Here is a 10783-nt window from a genome sequence, read left to right on the forward strand (position 1 = left end):
CCCTGTAACCGGGCAGTGAGGGCAAGGGCCCAGGCGTGCATGGCAAAGACTTGTGTGAGCTTTTGTCCTGGATATACAACAGCCAGGCCTGAGAGGGGAGCGGGGCCGGAGTGGCCAGGAGGAAGGTGAGGGCATGGGCAGTGTGTGGGTGGGGAGTGCAGGGTCAGTGCCATGGCTCAGGGGCCCCAGGAGAGGAGGAGCTCGAGTTGTTTGCAGGAGGAGGTAAGGGGTGGGCGCAGGCAGGAGAAACTGAGGCTGTGTTGGCAGTAAAGGAGTGGGCCTGCAGGTGCAGAGCTGGCCTGGGAGGGGTGTCTGGAGGGAGGGAGACGGGTCTAGGTAGAGACTTGGGTGAGGGTTATAGGGACAGGACCCCAGGGTTGTCTGGGTGGGTGGCAAGAGCAGTGGGGTAGAAAGGGCTGGAGGCAGGGTCGGGTTTCCCCAGAGCATGGGCTGAAGTGTTGGGACACCCGGGTTATCTGGGTGGGCAGCAAGAGCAGCAGGGTAGAAAGGGCTGGAGGCAGGGTCAGGTCTCCCCAGCATGTGGGGTACAGGACGGGTCTCCCCAGAATGTGGGGTGCAGGGTCGGGTCTCCCCAGGGCGTGGGGTGCAGGTCGGGTCTCCCCAGGGCATGGGGTGCAGGGTGGGTCTCCCCAGGGCATGGGGTGCAGGGCGGGTCTCCCCAGGGCGTGGGGTGCAGGGCGGGTCTCCCCAGGATGTGGGGTGCAGGGCGGGTCTCCCCAGGATGTGGGGTGCAGGGCAGGTCTCCCCAGGGCGTGGGGTGCAGGGTCGGGTCTCCCCAGGGTGTGGGGTACAGGGCGAGTCTTCCCAGGATGTGGGGTGCAGGGCGGATCTCCCCAGGGCGTGGGGTACAGGGTGAGTCTCCCCAGGGTGTGGGGTGCAGGAAGGGGCTGCACAGGGTGTTCCCCTGAAGGAGGGAGGAGGGAGGGAGCACAGAGGCACTGGGAGCAAATAGAGAAGGAAATGGTAGCGATCTGAGTGCCAGATGGTCCCAGTTTGGGGTTGGACTGTGTGGGAACAGCTTCCTGACCTGTCTGTAAGTGGACGGGGGAGGGCGCGGAGGTCTGAGGCAGGAAGCAGTGGTAGGAAGGCAGGTCCCTGCCCTGGGGGTCTGGAGCTTATCTTCTTCCTGTGAGCCGTGTGTGGTCGGCTCCTGTGGGCTGTGCCGTGGACCTGTGGCCTGGTGGAGCCCAGGCCTCCCAGGGAGAGCAGGGCAGCTGGGGCTGGAGAAGCCTGAGGGGCCAGGTCAGGGTGGCCCCTCCACTTGTGACTAGTGCTGCTGCGGGGATCTGGGCATGAGGCTCCTTCACCCAGGTGGGGAGGCGCGTGAGTGAGACCCTAAGTCCATACCCCATGGGGGCTCTGACCCTCCTGCAGAGGGTGGCTGTGTGCAGGTGGCGGGGTGGGAGCCCAGCCCCTCCCAGATGCCCCCTGCTCTGCTCCAGGGTGTGTGCTTGGGCACGGCAGGGTGGCTGGGCCTGGGCTGGGCCTGGTGTGCCCGAGGCGGCTGCATTCCCAGAGCTGGGACTGAGGCCCAGTGGGGACCTGGGAGGATCTGAAGGGGGCTCCATAGAGGACCTGCCTTGCATGACACCACTCTCTTAGGGAGGTCATGGGGTCCAGTTGGGCGGAAGGGGCATGGACCACCTCCTGGGGGTCTTCCTGGGGCCACTTCAGCCGGGGGGCTCTGTACTCGGCGACCTTCCAGAAGTTCCTCCCGGTCCAGACCCCAGAGTATTTGCTGCCCAAAGGCAGGAAGGAAGGGTCTGTGTCCTGCTCCAGGTTGCGCACACAGTGGTGTCCCCTAAGCCCGAGTCTGCTCCCAAGTGCTCGCCCTGCAGGAGGCCCTGAGTGAGGGACAGAGACAGGGGCGGGGTCTTTGGTCCTGGTGGACTCTGGGGCGGATTCCAGTGGGGAGTCATCAGCGTCGGGGTCCCCCAGGGTATTGGGGCGTCTTTGCTCCTGGAGTCGGCTCTGGATGTGGGTTTGTGCCTGGGCTGCCTGGGGTTGATGTTGGGAGGCGCTGCTGATCCCCGTGTCTCTGAGGACACTTGTCAGAAGGGTCAACTCCAGCCAGGGGCCCTGGGCCAGGGCAGAAGGATGGGATCAAACCCCTGCCCTGACCCGCCGGAGCCCCCGGCCCTTGTCCTCCCATCCAGTGGGGACACCGTGGGGCTCCGGGTGCCGGGGGTCATGGGAACCGGCAGGACATGGGTTCGGGCGGCTGCTCCCCTCTCTGGCTGGGCCTCCAGCAGTGACCGGGAGACAGTTTTGGACACAGCTTTTCTCACAGTGGTCGTTCCAGCTATACCCACCGTGACTCGGGGCTGTTCAGAATCTACCCAGGGTCCCTGAGCTCTGGGGCCTCCAGGGTGGGGGCTGGGCTGCTGGGCGGGGTCTCCTTCAGGGACTCTGAGGCTGTGGCTCGTTTTAGGTGTGGGGTGAGCACCGGGAACCCCAGATAGCGGAGCACCCACAGAGACCGGGGCCTGCACACATTCCATCCCGCTGTGTGGTGCGGGCCCAGGCCCCTCTGGGCAGGTCAACCTCAAAGGGGAGGGTGCTTGGGTCCTGCCTAACACTTCTCAGGGTAGAGGGGGCCCATCTCCTGGCCCTGGACCCCTCAGGCTGCCCCTGTTCTTGCAGAAATGCAGGACTGGGCAGGGTGACCTGGAAGGGAGACGTCTGCTGGCCTGGGTGTCAGGTGCGGCCTCGGATCCTAAACGTGGCTCTGCTTTCTCGCTGTTCTGTTGACTTGGGATGGGGTATCTGGCCTGGTGAGTGTCACTGTGGGATCTGCCGCTATACCCCACTGTGACACAGACACCTCCAGAAACCTCCTGGTCTATTTGGGGACCTTCCCGTGCTGGGCTCAGCATCCCTTGGTCTGGTCTGTCCTTGACGGGGCGTCCCTCAACTTTGGTTCTGGGGGGCTGGCCCCTCTGTCTGGTGTCTGGAGTGGGGGTCTGAGGCAGAGGTCACCTGCCTCCTGGCCTGCAGGGACTGGAGAAAGGGGTTCCTCCCAGGGCGGGACCTGGCGGTCCTGGATGGAGCTGACGTCTGTGCCTGTATCAGGGGCCCCATATCCTGTTCCTCCATGGCTCTGAGATCCCCCTGGCAGGACCTCCTCGGGGTGCTGGGTCTGTCCTTTGTGGGAGGGGCTGCCCCCAGGCCTGGCACTGCAGTGGAGGGATCACTGAGGGGCTTTTGGGTCTGGCCTGAGCCGCAGTGGGGGTGTTCCACTGTGAGAGGGTCCCGCACACAATTTCCCATCTTGCTTGTCCTCCCAGAGCCTGGAGCGGGTGAGCGGGTGGGATCTGAGGGTCCCAGAGGAAGATCCTGGACCCAGGTGAGGGGGGCCTCTTCACTGACCTCCTCTCCCTTCCTCCACCAAGCTGCCCTGGAGGTCCCCCTGCACCCCAGCGTCTGTCTACACTGGCACTGCCAGCTCTGGTGTAGGTGGGACTTAGGATGGTGTGGATGACCTGTGGCCAGGGTGGTGTCCAGGTGGAGAGGAGGTGGGCGGGTCCGTGGGTGAGAGGGCTGGTCTTATCCAAGATGGAGCACCACGGGGCCCTGAGCCCTCCCCCACACCGTCGCTGGTCTTTCCCCACAGCCGGCCACTGTGGGAGCCCTCGGCAGAGTGGACCCTCTAGGTGGCTGGCACTTCCCTGGATTCACGAAGACGGAGCCTCCCGCCCCATGATGCAGCGGTCCCGCTTCCTCCCTCAGCCCTTCCTGATGGCTTCCTGGGGATTCCGGATTCCCATGGGGTGATGAGAGGCGGGCAGAAGGGAGGGGGGCAGGGCTGGGTCCTGGAGAAGGGGGTGCCCAGGCTGGGTTCCCTGGAGAGAGTTCTGGGTTCCTGGGGGCCAATCAGGCGGATGTCCGTTCTGTCCACCCCCTGAGGATCCTGGCCGGAGACAGGTGGGGGAACCATAAGGGAGAGGGCCTGTGCCTCTCAGTCCTTTAGACAGAGTGGGGATTGAGGTGTCCTCCCGAGGTTAAGGCCAGGCAGTGACTCTGATGTGGGGACCTGGTTGTCGTGGACTGGCCTGGGGGCTGTGCGGTGCAGAGCAGGAGTGGATGGACTCTGTTGGGGGATGGCACAGTCATCCCTGTGTTCATGCCATTTCCTGCCCTCATCACCTGCAGTGAACCCTGGCAAGGAGGGGCTGGCCTCCCAGCCTGCAGCCTGCCTGGGATCTGCTCTGGCCCTAGAAGTGGGGACAGGAGCCATCCTGGAGGTCAGCAGCCTCCAAGGACAGCAGACCAGGCCAGCCCCTAGCAAGGGAGGCAGTGTGGATTTTGGCGAGGACTGAATTGGTTGGGAGCAAGTAACCCACTAGGCACAGTGACAGATACCCCAGGAGTATGTCCTGTCCCCAGCCAGGCTGCCCACCCTGTCTTAGCCGTGGCATGTGAGGGTGCTGTGCCCCTGGCAGGCCCAGCCCTTGGCCTTCCGTGTAGGAATGAGACCCTGGGATGCTGAGAACAGACCTCCCACTGAGGGAACCCTCCCCACAGAGGGCAGAGTGCAGACAACAGCAGCCTTGAGAGCCCCAGGAGAAGCAGGTGAGCTGGAGGCCTGAGGCTGCAAGTTAGGGGCCAATCTGGTTGGCCTGTTTTCTGCTATGGGTGGCAAAACTGTGGTAACTGTAGCTGTATCCACCACAGCCTGACATCCCCTGACAATAACCGCAGCTGAAACTGGAGGCGGGACTGTCAGGAGGTGTGGGGAAAAGAGAGATCAGACTGTTACTGTGTCTATATAGAAAGAAGTAGACATAAGAGACTCCATTTTGTTCTGCATTTGAGATGCTGTTAATCTGTGACCCTACCCCCAACCCCGTCCTTGCAAGAGGCCTGTGCTGTGGTGACTCAAGGTTTAATGGATTTGGTGCTGTGCAGGGTGTGCTTTGTTAAACAAGTGCCTGAAGGCAGCTTGCTTATGAAAAGTCATCACCATTCTCTTAATCTCAAGGACCCAGGGACATGTACACTGTGGAAGGTCGCAGGGACCTCTGCCTAGGAAAGCCAGGTATTGTCCAAGGTTTCTCCTCATGTGATAGTCTGAAATATGGCCTCGTGGGAAGGGAAAGACCTGATCGTCCCCCAGCCTGACACCCGTGAAGGGTCTGTGCTGAGGAGGACTAGTGTAAGAGGAAAGAAGCCTCTTGGCAGTTGAGATAGAGAAAAGCCTGTCTCCTGCCTGTCCCTGGGCAATGGAACATCTCGGTGTAAACCCGATTGTATGTTCTATTTACTGAGAAAGGAGAAAACTGCCTTAGGGCTGAAGGTGGGAGGTGCTAGCGGCAATGCTGCTCTTTATGCACTAAAAAGGTTTATGGAGATGTTTATATATGCATATCAAGGCACAGCACTTTTCCTTAAACTTATTCATGTCACAGAGATCTTTATCATATGTCTTACTGCTGACCTTCTCCCTACGATGATCCTATTATCCTGCCACTTCCCCTTTTCTGAGATGGTAAAGATAATAATTAATAAATACTGAGGGAACTCAGAGACCGGTGCCAGCGCGAGTCCTCTGTATGCTGAGCGCTGGTCCCCTGGGCCCACTTTTTCTTTCTCTATACTTTGTCTCTGTGTCTCATTTCTTTTCTCAATTCTCTCGCTCCACCTAACGAGAAACGCCCACAGGTGTGGAGGGGCAGGCCACCCCTTCAAGGAGGAGCTTCCCAGGGAGCAGGAAGGGTACAGACAGCTGTGCCAGGGGCCCCCAGGACTGGGGACGTGGGGGGCTGCTTAGGGACCAGACATGCACAGTGTCGACCTGGAGAGGCATCTGCAGCCACCTGGGCTCTGGGACGGGCCTGTGCTCTCCTGTCCTCCTCACCACTGAGCTACTATGCGACCCAGTGCCGGCCCAGCTCCGGCATCCACTCCTGTCAGCCTGGCCGAGGGTCCAGGCAGAACTGGGCATGGCTCCTTCTTAGATCCCTCAGGGACTCTCTCTACAAATATATCATGGGCTGGGGTCTCCATAAGTGGTCTTTGACAGGTGGGGATGTCAACGGCAGGCATTTCTATAGTGGCAGGTGAAGGGGACTGTCCAGGGCCTGGCCCTTCGGAACAGAGTGGCCTCTCAGAGGAGGGTGTGTGTGAGTCCTGCCTGTTGGGACGCTGCCCTGTTGATTCCAGCCAGGATGGGAATCCAGGCAATTGGTAGAAGGTGCTGGAACAAGGCTGGTGTCTACAGTGATTCTGGGCCGCAGGAATTGGCTGTTGGAACTGGGGCAGCTGTCAGGACAGGGTCTGGTGCAGCTGTTGGGGAAGGGGCCAGGCACCTGTGGTCATCATGAGGCCACCTCAGAGCCCTCTGAAGCCCCTGTTTGGAGGCAGACAGTGTGCGGGACACCATCCCATGGGCTGAAATGGTCTGGGCACAAATGCTCGGGCCGGGCTTTTCTGGTCCTGGAGAGCTCAGAGCTGAGGAGTTTGCATGGCCCTGGGTGTCCGGCCAGTTTCTGCCGCTGGGTTCATCACTGTGGTAGTTACCATAGTCACACAGTGACAGTCACACAGAGGGCCCTTCAAAAAACCCCTTGAGTGTGGCCAGAGACCTTTCCCACGCAGGCCCTGGTCCAGGCGTCTGGGGTCCCCATTGACAGTGGTGCTGCTTCCTGGGGATCTCAGGCCTTTCTGAATCTTCCCTGCCTGCCATCCAGGGCAGGTGGATCTGACTCACTGTCCCCTCCAGGAAGGCTGAGGTGACGTCCGGCCAGAGGTTGTGCAGGAGTCAGGCCTCCTGGAGTTTGAGCCCTGGGGCAGGTGCAGGGGGTGGGACGCCTTTTAGGGGTCTGTGAAGGGCTGGGCTGTGGGGCTGTCCCCATGGGTCATCTTGTGTTCTGGGGGCCGTCCTGATCCAGATGTGGGTTCCCACTGTGATGCCACCGAGGACTATCCTAGAAGAGGCCACTGGGGAGTGACACAGAGATTTCTGGAAGGTTCTTTGTCTCTGACTGTGGGAGGTGAGTCCTCTGTTGGCTTCCCCGGTGAGGTCAGGAAACGAGCAGGACTGAGGACGGCCGGGCAGGATGAGGGACGCCCAGCTCCAGCTGTCCCCAGGAATGTCTTCTGTGTTGGAAATGACCCAGGAGAGACTCAGGCATCAGGGCCAGGCAGGCCAGGGACCACAGGGGCAGGAACAGTGCACAGGACCATCCCCCCAATCCTGGTGCCCGTACTCAGACATGGGGGCCTCTCAGGGTCCACACATGTGGCCCAGCCTTGAGGGAGGGGCTTCTGGGACCGCTGGCCGGACAGCAGCAGATGGTGCTGTGGGGCCGGCCCTGTCCCCATCTGGACTGGGGTTGGAGGGCAGCAGCTGTGTGGACCCATTGGAGTCAGGTCTGGTTGACCTGTGGGGTGATCTTCGCCATCTGTTTCATGGTCTCTGGGGCTGGCGGGCTGGCGGACTGGAGCTCAGCGTGGTCACTCATGGGCCTGTCCATTGTGCCTGCTGCCCTGTGGGTTTGGGTCACAGGCTGCACTGCTGTGGTGGCCACCACACCCATGGTGCTGTGTCCTCAATCAAAATCTTAACATGGCACGCGGCGGTCCCCCGCGGGGAGGGCTGTGGTGGGAGGCTCCCAGGGTTGGGTTTTTGATGGACTCTGTGACGCTGTGGGTGTAATAACCACCACCATAGTAATACCACTGTCACACAGACCTCACTTCAAACCTACCGCCAGGCCCGAGGAAACCCGGGATGTTCAGGGCTGACCTGAGGAGGCAGCAGAGCCCTGAGGGGAGGCTGTGGGCCCAGCGTTCTCAGGTCTGCTGCAGGGACACCCGGGTCTGCCCCTCGCTGTGGTGGACAGTGTCCATGCCCACCTGTGTCCTGAGGCTGCATTTCAGGCTGGCATCTGTTCCTACTGTCCCTACCCACCCCATAGCCTTGTCCTTTCGGGTTCATAAATTGCCCACAAATCACGCAGGCATCATTCTGGGGCTTTTTATATTCTCAGGGCCACCAGGTGCCTCCACCCAGAAAGGTGAGATGTGGGAGAGTTCCAGACTCATTTTCCAACCCTGGACGAGCTTCTGCAGCCTCAGTGCTAATCAGGTTCCAGCAAGACCTGGAGCATGTGCAGGTGAGGCCCGAGGTCAGGTGAGTTCCAGCACAGGTTAAACCCAGGTCAGGAGAGGTCCAGGTGAGTTGAGGCCCGGGTCAGGTGAAGCTCAGGTCAAGTGAGGTCCAGGCCAGGTGGGGCCCAAGCCAGGTGAAGTCCAGGCCAGGTGGGGCCCAGGCCAGGTGAGGTCCAGGTCAGGGGAGGCTGAGGTGGATGTGTGAGGTTTCTGCAGTTTTCTCTGGGTGCTGACCCTGCCTGGTGTCCCTGCCCCTCCTCCCAGCCCCTGCGCTGTGCCTGCCAGATGGCAGCCAGTGCCCAGGTGGTGCTGGCTGTGGAGGAGCTGGGCTCTGCCTCCCTGCTCTCTCTCGAGAGGGACGAGATGGGCGTCCCTCTCGGGCTCTGGTGGGGGAGTGTGGCTGAGCTGCTTCTCTCTGGAATTCGCTGACTGTGCCGTCCTCAGGGGTATATGCCCTCGGGGCTCTGTGCTTACTCCACGTCAGGCCATAGGAGCTGCCAGCAGGTACCGGCCTGCCCTGCCACACGGTGAACCTGCAGCCTGTCCGGGGATGCCCAGGGAGGTGAGTGCTCCACACATCAGGCCTTTTCTCTTTAAAGTCGTTTCTTCAGGGATACATCATCGATGTCTCATATACTAAATATATGTCTGTATCATTGTACAATTGCCTGCGTCATCGTTTATTTCTCCAACCTGGGTTAATGTCTTTGCTCTTGTGAACAGTGCTGGAGTGAGAATTTTCTAAACACAGCTGTGTGCATTTTCCTCTTGCGATTTAGAAGTTTAACTGCTGTTTTCAAGGTTCTGTAATGTATTTGTTCTGTTCTTGTTAGGAGACTTACCAACCCTGTGTGTCTGAGTTCATACCCTCTTCCTTCCCCAGTAGAAATAACCACTACTTTGATTATGTGATTATCATGTTCTTGGTTTTCTTTATGGTTTTCTAACTGGCAAATGTATTCCTTAGGAAGACAGTTCATTTTGCTGGCGGTAAATTTTATTTAGAAGAAATCACATTGAAAATTTTTCTTGGAGTTTCCGTTGTTACTCCAATTATTCAGCATTGTCATGAACTTAACCGCAGAATCGCTCATAACCCTGTACTGTTGTCCTCGTGGCTGTCTGGGTTTGCATTGCATGAACCTGCCACTGTTTATTTGCCTGTTCTCCTTCAGATGGACATTTGCTTCACCCTCAGTTTGGGCCTATGACAATCAGATGTTCTGCACATCTTTGCCCATGAGGCTCTCAGGGAGGGCTCTAGGGCTGGCATTGCCTGCAGGGTTCTGCTTTGTCACAGGGAGTTCCTGCCAGTGCTTTTCAGAGTGTCTGTGCCCAGCAGCAATGCCTGAAGGTGCCCACTGAACTTTGCCCTGGCATCAGGCACTTTCTGTGTGCTTGCTTCTGTGCTGCTCCACATTCAGGAGAATTTATTCAGTTCTGTGCTGCAAATCCATCTCGCTGATTTTCTCTTTAGCTGTGTCTACATCAGCTGTTAAGCATCCCATGATGCAGCAGTGTGGGCACAGGGCAAACTTTCGAAAGATGACAGCGTAGGATAGCGGCTGCTCCTCCTTCCCCCTGCCCTTCCCACAGACTGTCCTCCTGGGCTCACTCCCAGCTATTGATCCCAAACACCAGTTTATGGAACTCTCTGCACAGGAAAGCAGAAACAGCAAAAGGCCCTGCTCAGGCTCTGCCTGCATCCCCTCTTGCACTCCTGCCAAAGCTCTTTCCTTGGGGCCTGTGCCATCTTCCCCACTTCCCCAGCTTTCTTTTCATTTTCCGTTTACTCTGCTCGCTGGATGATGCCTCAGGGGGAGTCTGGTATGTTTTGGACATTTGTGGACACCCCAGGTCCTACTTCTCAGTTGCTGCCCCAGCCTCTCATCCCCAGAAGTGGGTGCGTTTGAGTAGGGCTTTGGGACTGGGGCTGTGTCACTGTGGGCGTAGCAGACACCACCACTACAATATGCTCACAGTGACACGAGCCCCCACAAAATCCTCCTGTCCCTGCGGTGTCACCGAGTCCCGTCTTGCTGGCTCTGGCCCGGCTTTCCTGCTGAGACTGTGCCTCCCAGGGGGTTTTTGTCTGAAACTCAGGGTGTCTTGGAGAGGACTCTGAGCCCAGCGCTGTACAGGGGGCTCCTCCTTTGTCCTGGGGGAGTTGTGTGGACCCTGTTTTTGGTCAAGGGAAGCGCTTGCTGGTGGAGGAGACCTTCCTTCCTCTGTTCTGCAGGAGCCCCCGCTGATGTCGTTACCTGGTGTTTCTTGGTACTGGTGCTGGGGGCTCAGCAGTCTCCGCCCTGGTCCAGCTGGGACTGTGGGTCTGTCCTGTTTACACGGGGTGTTGTGGGGCCACCAGTGAGGGGCTCGGGATGTCAGCGGCTGGTCTCTGTCCCTGCGGTCTGGGCTCGGGCTCACTGCTCCCCTGCCTCCGGGTCTGGCAGTGACTCCGTTACCATCCATTGGCCTCCGGGTCTGGCAGTGACTCCGTTACCATCCATTGGCCTCCAGGTCTGGCAGTGGCTCTGTTAGTATCATCCAACTCTGGGGATGTTTTTTGGTGTTAGACTCTGTTGACTGGGTGGCTGCAGGTCTCTTCCCAGGAGAGGCCTGTGAGAGGACCGGGATGTCTGGGAGCCGTGCA

The 10783-nt window shown here is 59.4% G+C and overlaps 1 long non-coding RNA gene across 1 annotated transcript; it reads left to right on the forward strand.

The window, feature by feature from the left end:
* Positions 1-906: 906 nt before the first annotated feature.
* LOC140710019 (uncharacterized) lies at positions 907-8796 on the forward strand. The gene is made up of 2 exons (XR_012090896.1): positions 907-1054; positions 8013-8796. It is a non-coding gene; the product is annotated as an uncharacterized lncRNA (long non-coding RNA).
* Positions 8797-10783: the final 1987 nt, after the last annotated feature.

The sequence above is a fragment of the Chlorocebus sabaeus genome, chromosome 24 (assembly GCF_047675955.1).
Source record: "Chlorocebus sabaeus isolate Y175 chromosome 24, mChlSab1.0.hap1, whole genome shotgun sequence".
NCBI classification, from domain to species: domain Eukaryota; kingdom Metazoa; phylum Chordata; class Mammalia; order Primates; family Cercopithecidae; genus Chlorocebus; species Chlorocebus sabaeus.